This window comes from Balaenoptera physalus (genome assembly GCF_965194825.1).
Source record: "Balaenoptera physalus genome assembly, chromosome: 7".
In the NCBI taxonomy this organism is placed as follows: domain Eukaryota; kingdom Metazoa; phylum Chordata; class Mammalia; order Artiodactyla; family Balaenopteridae; genus Balaenoptera; species Balaenoptera physalus.
In genome coordinates, this window is record NC_138886.1 from 23780173 (window position 1) to 23790105 (window position 9933).

Consider the following 9933-nt stretch of genomic DNA (forward strand, 5'->3'; position numbering starts at 1 on the left):
AGGATGCTGTGAGAAGAGCAAGCATCGCTTCTGTGCTATTCCTGCCAAAGATGCATAACCTGTGTTAGTCATAAGGAAGCATCAGTCCAATTCAGATTGAGGGACACTCTATGAAGTAAATGACCTATAATCTTCCAAGGTGTCAAGGTCATGAAAGTCAAGGGAAGTGTGAAGAACTGTTCCAGACAAAAGAGACATGACAACCAAATGCAACTCTTGATTCCGAACTGGGTCTTTTCCTACACAGGATATTATTAGAAGCTTGAGTGTGGTCTGAGGATTGTACAGTAATAACATAACAAAGTTAACTTCCCAATTTTGATAGCTGTATTGTGGTTTTATGGAAGAATGGCCTTGTAGGAAATATCATACACATCACACAGTGATAGGACATCGGGTTTGCAAATTACTCTCAAATAGCTCAGGAAATAAGAGGTCTTGGCAGTATTTCCAACTTTTTTGTGAGTTTATGATTGTTTCATCTGTTAAATATATAAGACTATGCATAAAATATATAAAGTTTGCCATGTTAATAAACTGTAACAATCCCCTTGATAAACAGACAAAATATATCCATTATCTTGTATACTGATATTTATTTTTTAATAATTATACCAGTATAATCTCAGGATTTTTAGTAATTGCTGTCTTTAACCAGAGCAATCAAGTTTTTTCTCTAGACACAGAAAACCTGAAGCAGAAAAGCAAGAACTATATAGCTATTTTTGTCCACAGGTCTCTTTCTATAAAGAAATTACCTTTTATAATTTAATTCAGTTGAACACATGATTTTGTGATTTTGTAACCTTTTTTAAAAGTTTTACTGAAATATAGTTGATTTACAATATTGTGTTAGTTTCAGGTGTGCAGTAAAGTGATTCATTTATTTATTTATATATATATATATATATATATATATATATATATATAATTTTTTTACATTCTCTTCCACGTAGGTTATTACAAGATATTGAGTATAGTTCCTTGATTTTGTAATCTTAAACAAAGTGATTTTAGGTAATCTAACCAGCTAAACTAAGAGAGAATTTAGGAAATTCAAATTAATTAGGCTTTCCATGAAAAAAAATCTATCCAAGACTGGCATAGAGGGAAGAGATAAAATTGTTTTTAAACAAATTTATTAAGTCAGTTTAATTTTCAGTCATCTTGATTATGAATATTTCAAAAAGCTGTTTTCCATACCTTTACATTATGATATGTTAAAATCTCCAACATGTTTTAAAGCAAATTTTTCCATTTGATTTTCTAACCTAGTATCCAAGGCTGTAAATGAATATCACACTTAAGCCTTTTTTTCCCTAGGTTACAGCTTTAGCAAAAAAAATTTATTATATAGTCAACATATTTAAATCATATTTAGAATTTTTAGTTTCTCTTATTTTACATTTATATAAGCACTTAATATATTGAAATTTTTATAGAAGTTAATCAGAAAAGGTATTTGCTCCTGATGGAGCAAAATCTAATGATTTTGAGATCTTATAATCTAACTTATCAACTCTCTCTAGAGGTAGACAAAGTATCTCTGTTTGCTCAAAAACTATTTCATATTTATAAACCGGGAATTTTTATCAACTCTTATACAAGTTAGAGGAGTTTAAGAATTTAAGGTAAAAATATAGGCACTAATATTTATTAAAGATATTGATCAGTTGAAGAATAAAAACATGTAATTAATCACCATTTGTTCCTCTTGGGAAACACAGTGTTGAAAATCTGTGTAATTTTGTGATTTTTCCCTCTGAATTTACCAAAATAGTTTCTCTTTTTTTCTAGGTCCATTATTTTTTCTTTTCTTTTTTTTAAACAATAGTGATAACCTCCTTTCTTTAGCCTTATTTTATAAATCCTGAAGAAAGTAATTTTGGCATTATTCAGTTGTTAAGAATAACAAAAGCAGACAGTTGAATACTAAGGATTCAGCTTCCTTTTAATTTTGGTGCAGGAATTTTAACTTAGTAGATATTGGCACAACTGGGACCACAATAAATGCACATGAAAAATTACCAGAATTCTGAAAGAAGAAAAAAGGCTTGAGGGTCAGAGGAAGTCAAATTGACACAAACCGAAATACATAAACAGAGAGAATCTAGGAAGAAAAAACACCAAAAACTTTTCAACCTTGCATTCAAGTGCCAGGAACAATCAGAATCCTCAGGCATACAACCAAAAAGGGTCATATAAATCAGATTACAGATTCTTATCAACTGCCACTTGACAGAAATCACTTAATGGCCAGGCCACAGAATTAAAACACAGATGCCACCACTGTTGTCACCAGGGTAGATTCAACCCACCCTGTTCAACTAGAGCAAGAACCAGAAGCAGAAACAAATGTGACCAAGAATCAGTTTAGTGTGTGAGAGCCAGAGAGCCCAATCGCCACATAAGCATTATGACAGGAGCCAAGAGAAGATAAGCCAAGGACCCAAGGGGTCCAGGACCAGAAAAGATCCAGGTTCTCTTTAATCTACACGTTCACAGTGGAGCCTTCAGAATAATAGTCAAACAATAACTCAAAGACATAGGTAAAATTATTAGCATACTATTTAATCATGCACAAGGGAAAACAACAATACATTAATTTCCTCTAAAAATAAAATAAAATAATACAAAATAAAATGACTTAAATATGAGAAAGAGAACTAGAGGAGACAAAAAAAACCAAGCCACTTTGATTTCTTGCTTCGGTAAAACGCTGATCAGTCAGCAGCCAGCAAAAAGGACTGTCAGGGGATTTTTGCCCTCCGGCAGCCAAATGGGTCATCAAAGGAAGCCATTTCAGTTATTTGTTTATTCTGCAGAAGACCTGGGGGGTTAACGTGGACACATACAGAACAGGCAGTCTCTGCATTATGTCCTGCAGCGTATCCTTTGCCAGCACCTCCAACTCTAGGTCTGTACCATTTTCTTATTCGAATTGTTCACTGATAATCGAAAAGGTAAATTAAAAGAAGTCAAAGCAATTCAGATTTCAAATGAAATTGAAGAAAAAAAAAAAGCATCTCCACTACTGTAGGTGCAGGAAGACTTGATTGGTCTTGCTTACCCCATCAAGACTCTGCCTCACCACCCACTACTTCACCTTGTTCTCCACAGTTAACAATCTTGCCATCCTGTTGTTTTTCTTCCAAGCACACAAGGTGTGCTTGTGGTGGCTACTGTTCAAGTGACCAACTTGCTCTGGGTTTCCTGGGACTTTCTGATTTAGCACTGAAAGTCCTGCATCCAGAGAAGCTCCTCAGTTCCAGGCACAGTGGGACAGTTGGTCACCTCAGTACTTTCCCCTTGAATTGTAAGAATTAGGTCCACACTGCAAGGGTAGTAAGATCCAAGAAAGCTGCACTTTGAAGAGGTTTCTGGAAGCATCTTGCATTTTCTATCTTTTTAAATTGTGGCAAAACATACATAACATAAAATTTACCATTTTAACCATTCTCAGGTGTACAGTTCTGCGGCATTAAGTACATTCACATTGCTGTGCAACCATCCATCTCCAGAACTTTTATATCCTCCCCAACTGAAACTCCGTACCCATTAAACACTAACTTCCCTTTCTCCTCCCCCAGCCCTTGGCAACAAGCATCCTATTGTCTGTCTATGAATTTGACTACTCTAGGTACCTCATAAAAGTGGAATCACATAATATTTGTCCTTTTGTGCTTTTGGTAATTTCTTAAATTATAAATTGAATTTTACCGATTTTCAATTATAATAGCTAAAATAACCAGCTGTTGACCAAGCGCTACTAGCAGATGAAATCAATATCCAACTTTTTTTTGGCCCTCTACTCACCTTTAAAAATTTATTTAGTGAATGAATGAATGAATGAATGGTTTCCCTACCTCTGCCTCAAAACTTGGGCAGGCCCCAGGACTTTTGCTGGTCACTCTTAAGGAATAAGCAGTTGGTCACTTTCAGTAACAAACAAAATTCTCAACTCCAAAATCAGGGCACATTTGATGTCTTATCAGAAATCCTGCCATCTTCTTACTCATTTGGGGGGTGCTTTGTGTTTGTATGTTGATCCCCACTTGGCCTCTTGCTAAGAGTGAAACCCCTTGTAGCATGCACACATTGAGGAAAGAAGAAAGCAAAAACAGTCCATCATCTCAAATCATTAGCAAATCTAACCTGAAAGACACTGAGCAAAGGCATTTGATGGGAGGGCAATTGGAGTCCATCTACCTCCATACCTAGCCTCTTCCTTTAACTTTAAAATACCCTAGACTTTGGACCTGAAAGCTGGAATTTCCCTGCACTTATTACATACTGTTCTTTAATTTTTATACCAAAAAATTATAGGTTCACTGTTAACAGGTAGAATACTACACAGATATAAAAAATTAAGTTAATAATTTCCCACACCAATCTCATCTCCAATTGCCCAAAGGGGGAAAAAATATTAACAGGGTAGAGTCTATCTTCACCTCTTTTTCCTCATAAAAATTGCAGCACAATATTTCATAAAAATCATAAAATTTTGCATCATAAAAATATTACATATCTATGTACATATAGATGGATGTTATATTATAGTAATTATATTATATTCTTATCTTGTATCTTGCTCTTTTTTCCTTAAGCAGATCCTAGACTTCCCCCTCTGAGTCTTTGTAATTCCAAACTTTGGTTTGTTTTCCTCAAGAGAGAACAACAGTGGCTACTCAGGGTGTGATTTAAAGGCATAAATATAGAGGAGACGTTGTCTGGTTGTCCCAAGCTGGCTTTGTCTAGCTGTGAAAGGCTGCTGACTTTCATTCATAAAGCACAGGTGACTATGTTCTTGAATCAAAGAAAAGAAAGGAAATGAATGAATGCTCCTTCGATGGAGTAGATGAATGACCGAATTAAGTAGCCAGTTGGTTTAATTACAGCTTTCAGTTTTCCCTCATTTAATAAGCATTGAAACCATTCCACCTCTGGTCAAAAATAACAAGTAGGTGGTATTGTGTTTATGATTATATATCTGAAATCTATGAAGGGAAAAACAAATAGTAAATTCATTCTCTGGATTTTTCTTCTTATGGTTTACATGTGATCTACCTATTTTGCTAAAGTCTCACCGTTTCTAACGGTGCTTTTTAGACCTTCAGCATCTGTAATGTGAGGAATGCTAAGTGAAAATGCAGATTCCTAGGCCGTGTTTTGACCGCCCCTGGATCAAAATATCTGCAAATAGAATGTATATTAAGAAAAATTTGCTCAGGTGATTCTAGCATACACTAACTTGTTTGAAAACTACCCCTAGGCCTCACCACAGGCTCAGAGATTTGCTGATCTCATCTTTTAAAAGACTCTAATCATCTTCGCTAGACGTCAGATACCTAGCATCCCCCCACCTCCTCCCCTTTCCTGTCCACCACCCCCAAGCATGTTACGAAAACAGAACGCTTGCATACTCCTGGGTCCAGCTCAATGCAGGCAGGCTCTGAACAGGCCCTGGGTCCCCAGAAGAACATGAAGAAGGAGCTGCTGATTTGATTGCGCCTAAGAATTGCCCTTGACTCTTTGTGTTCAGACCTAGGAAATAGTAGTTCTGAGTCTGCTGGGACCCTAACAAGCATTAGAGATAAAACATTTTCTATCTCTAGGAGAGGCTAGAGCAGCATGCAAACACCTTTGTGGATGCTAAGAAGAAAGCCAAGAAGGGAAAGAAGAGCGAGGATTAATAAAGGTAGTGACTGCCTTTTGCATCTTGTCATTCTCAATACCAAGAGTCAATGACAGTTCTCGAATGAGTATAGGTCAACATGTGAATGAGTGATTGGATGAATTTGTTTCATACTTTTTGGTGACCGAAAACAACAATAGCAACAACAATTTCCTAATCCCTGAGATTACTGCCCACTTGAAAAAGACACGTGGGTGCTTCAAATTGGTCTTCAGTCAGAATGTCATCTGTAACTTTTAGTAATGTCTACAAGGACCACTGGTGGGAACCGATTCAATAGGCTTTAAAACTCCAGAGAGTAAAACATGGAATTCCCTGGAAATGCTTTGTCATGAAGACACTGCTAGGAAGCAGCTCTGGAGCTGTGTGGGTGCCTAATTCAGAGCCTCATAAACATAAAAGAGAAATAGTAAAACTGAGAAAAGCCAAGGTCAGAAAGCTGCCTTGAGCCAACACATTACTGCCCACCTGCTAAGTTCTAGGCTATTCTGCCCAACCTCAAGGACCCCGAGCTCTTTCCAGGTTCTAATTTGACCAGGCATTTATTAGGTTATAATAAAAGGAGGAATGAAAGAAAACAGATTCTTTGGAGAGAATGGAAAACAATATTTCATGGGAAAAATGAGAAAATTAGCCAGAATAAAGACATAACTTGCCACCAAGACATCATAGTTTCTTCAAAGACATAATTCACCTGCTGAACCTATCCACAAATATTTTTGAAACTCAGAAACATGCAGCACATTCCCTATAAGAGGATATTACTGTGACTCGCTCAACCAGGGACCCTGTCCTGCTGGTGGACTGACACTATGATAGCTCCCAGTGTTCACCTCCTGGTATTCACACTCTGTGTAATCCCCTCCCCTTGAGAGTGAGAAGGCCAACAGAATACAGCAGAAGTGATGGGATGTCACCTCCATAATTATGTTGTAATCTCTGTCTTGCTAGATTTTCCATATTGCTTTCTCAGCTTGCATACTTTGATGAAAAAAGTGGCCACGCTGGAGAGGTCCACATGGCAAAGATTGGAGAGCAATCTCCAGCCAATAGCTAGGAAGGATCTGCAACCCTCAGTCAAACAGTCCTCTGGGAACTGAATTCTGCCAACAACCTGGATGAGCTTAGAAGTGGATCCTTCCCAGCTGAGCTTTCATATGAGACCACAGCTTCAGCTGGCAACTTTATTTCAGTCTTGTGAGGAACCCTAAAACAAAGGAATCAGCTAAGCTATGCCAAACTCTTGACCACAGAAACTGTGAGTTAATAAATGTATATCATTTTAAGCCACTAAATTTGGGGTAATTTGTTACACAGCAATAGATAACTAATGCAATCCTGATCCAAGCTGAGATATCGAGGAAAGAGTGTTTGGTTTTCACAGTTCTGAACAATTACTCTTGCTGCCCTTGCCTTGCTGGAGTCTGTGAAATAAGACACACTCTTCCAAGCTGCCTGTATCCAGCACATATATTACAACCTCTGCAGCCAGGGGGGCAGGGGGGTGGGGGAGGGGCGTGGTCTGAGAGGTGCCAAATGGGGAAGTCATTTAGTCCATGAAAAGATACTTACTGATTTGTTAAAACAGAAACTGGTATTAGCTTGTGTTCTAAAAAGCTTTTAAATCTCAGAGAAGAGGATGATAAATTGAGTGCTATGTCCACATTTTCAGTCAAAGGCTTTAGTTATAAGTAATTCCACATGCTGTAACCATCAGCAGTATGCAAGGAGGTCGCCATATGAAATAAACCTTCATTTGTCTGAAGCCAGAATTTACATTTTCTTTAAGATGAGATTCACATCAACACACACACACGCACATGCGCACGTGCGCGCGACTGTTTTTGTGGGAGGATGGACTAACTGAACTCACTTTTCAATTGCATCAGCTTCTTTTTTAATGTAGTGATGAATGGATTCAATTAGATGAAAACCATACTTGTGTTGACATATCAGGATTGTTATTTCTTCCCACAGATTTCATCATGCACAATGACTAAAGGCACTGCCTTTCTCTGCTGTCTTTCCAGGTTACACTTATAGGCAGCCCTCTTACCAGAAGAGTGTAGATGATTCTTAATGTGACACTGGCATAAAGGAAAAGAGAAATCCTCTGAGACACTGGTCAAGAGACAACAGGTTCTCTATTCTCTTTTTACTCTTCAGGTCTCCCTGGACTCAGCTGACCAATAGAGTATAAGACCTGAGTCACACAGGGCTTCTCTTTGTTAAATTTGTATATACCCTCAATGCAAAGTTCGGGGGTCTACAAGGCCATCTTTACCTCTGTTATCAACTGCAAGTTAGAGAGCCCCCAAGATCACCCTCGAGTTTGATAATTTGCTAGAAGGACTCATAAAACCCACTGAAAGCTGCTATACTCACAGTTACAGTTTATGACAGCACAGGGACACAGATTAAAAGCAGCTAAGGGAAGAGGTACATAGAGAAGGGTCCAGGAGAGTCCCAAGCATGGGACCTCTAGCACGGGACACTAGTGGAGTTATGCAGACACTGTTTATTTCTCACAGGTACAATGTGTGACAATATGCATGAGCTACTGCCAACCAGACAAGCTCACATGAACCTTGGTGTCTAGAGGTTTTACTGGGGCTCAGTCACATAGATATGGCTGACTGCTCATGTGGACAACCTTATTCTCCAGAGGTCAAGTTCACGCCTCATGACCCAAGGACCCCTACTATAAATCACACTGCTAGCATAGACTATCTGGCATGGTCAAACGTCCCCAAGTTAAACAAATCAGGCAGGACAATCCAAGGTCTTAGAGGTTACCTCCCAGAAGCTAAGGGCAAAGGGCAGGCCTCTCTGGGGGAAAGGTTAATCCTTTACTGCATACCATACCAAAGCCTATGCAGACGTTCCTGTTCCACTTGGCAGAATTTCCCTGCAACAGCTCTCCGAACTTACACCTCCCCTAATCTCTTCCGTCCTCAAGGACGGCACCAACAACCGCCCAGGTGATCAAGCCACTACCACCCTAATCCATGGAGTGTTTCTGGTGAGCGCAGCCGGGTAGGTGAGGGTAGCGCGGGCCGGGGACTGCCGGGTGCCGCCGGGATGCTGAACCCCGGCCCTCCTCCCCCGAGTAGGACCCCAAGCGAGCCCCGCCCGACCCCTGAGCCTCCAGCCATGGCTCCTCTGCTCGCGAAGTATGCTTACCTGCAGAGCCTGGCCAAGAAGATCTGCTCCCGGCCCAGGCCCGAGCCACAGAAGCGCAAGTCGGCTGGCAAAACTCAAGTCTTAGAAGCTGCCGGACTCCTAAAAAAGGAGAGGAAGAAAGCACTGAAGAAATCCCAGGAGCGGGAGGAAAAGGCTGCAGAGGCCAAGGCCCGGGCCCCCGCGGAGAAGTCTCAGGTCCGGAAGCCGGTGGCAGCCGAGGAGGAGGAGGCCTCCAGCTCCACCGGGGCCCCTGCGGACGGCCTGGACAAAGAGCCTCTTTACTTGCCTTGGACGTTCTGCGGCAGCGCCTGCCTGAAAAGATACCGGAGGCGCGGGGCCAGGGCAGCGCCAAGGAGCTGTCTCCCGCCGTTTTGGAGAAAAGACGTCGGAGGAAGCGGAGGAAGCAGGAGCGCGCGCGACCGGAAGGAGAAGCAGCAGCGGGAGCTGAGGGCAAAGCGGAAGGCGCCCAGGGCCGCCGAGGCGCGGAGGACGCTGAGCGGGCCCTGAGGCGCCCCGCGAGGAGGCGCAGGGCCGGCCGGGGCTGCTCTTCAACAAGGTAGAGGCGACCGAAGAGAAGCCGTCCCGCAAGGCGCAGCGCAGGAAGGAGAAGAGGCAGAAGCGGAAGAGCAACCTGACGCCGCTAACAGGCAGGACCTAGGCAGCCGCTGAAGCGCCTTTGGGCCCGGCGGGAGGAGCTGCGGGCCGCGGGCGCGAGCCAGGCCCGGGAGCTCGAGGCAAAGATGCAGTGGACGAACCTGCTGGACAAGGCCGAGGGCGTGAAGATCCGCGACGACGAGCACCTGCTGCAGGAGGCCCCGAAGCGCAAGAAGAGGCGGGGGGGGGGGGGGCGCAGTGCCAGCGCGCATGCGAGAAGCGCACGGCGCGTGTGGCGGAGAAGACGCAACAGCTGCGGGACCCGTGGCGGCAGAACCCGCGCGAGAACAAGGCGGCCAAGGCTGAGCGGCGCCTGGAGAAGACCCGCAAGAGGGGCCGCATCCTGCCCCAGGACCTGGAGCCGACCGGCCTGGCCTGAGGGCCCGACCCCGACCCCGGCA

The 9933-nt window shown here is 42.2% G+C and overlaps 1 protein-coding gene and 1 pseudogene across 2 annotated transcripts in view; one reads left to right on the forward strand and one right to left on the reverse strand.

The window, feature by feature from the left end:
- PALM2AKAP2 (PALM2 and AKAP2 fusion) overlaps nt 1-8963 on the reverse strand; it is a 503536-nt gene extending 494573 nt beyond the window's left edge. The window contains exon 1 of the mRNA XM_082469108.1: nt 8879-8963. The gene's annotated coding sequence lies outside the window, so the exon portion shown is untranslated. The remainder of the gene's footprint in view (nt 1-8878) is intronic.
- Nucleotides 7-9911, forward strand: LOC309664168 (surfeit locus protein 6 pseudogene; annotated as a pseudogene). The gene has a single exon. The product of its transcript is annotated as a surfeit locus protein 6 pseudogene (transcript).
- The last annotated feature ends 22 nt before the right edge of the window (nt 9912-9933 follow it).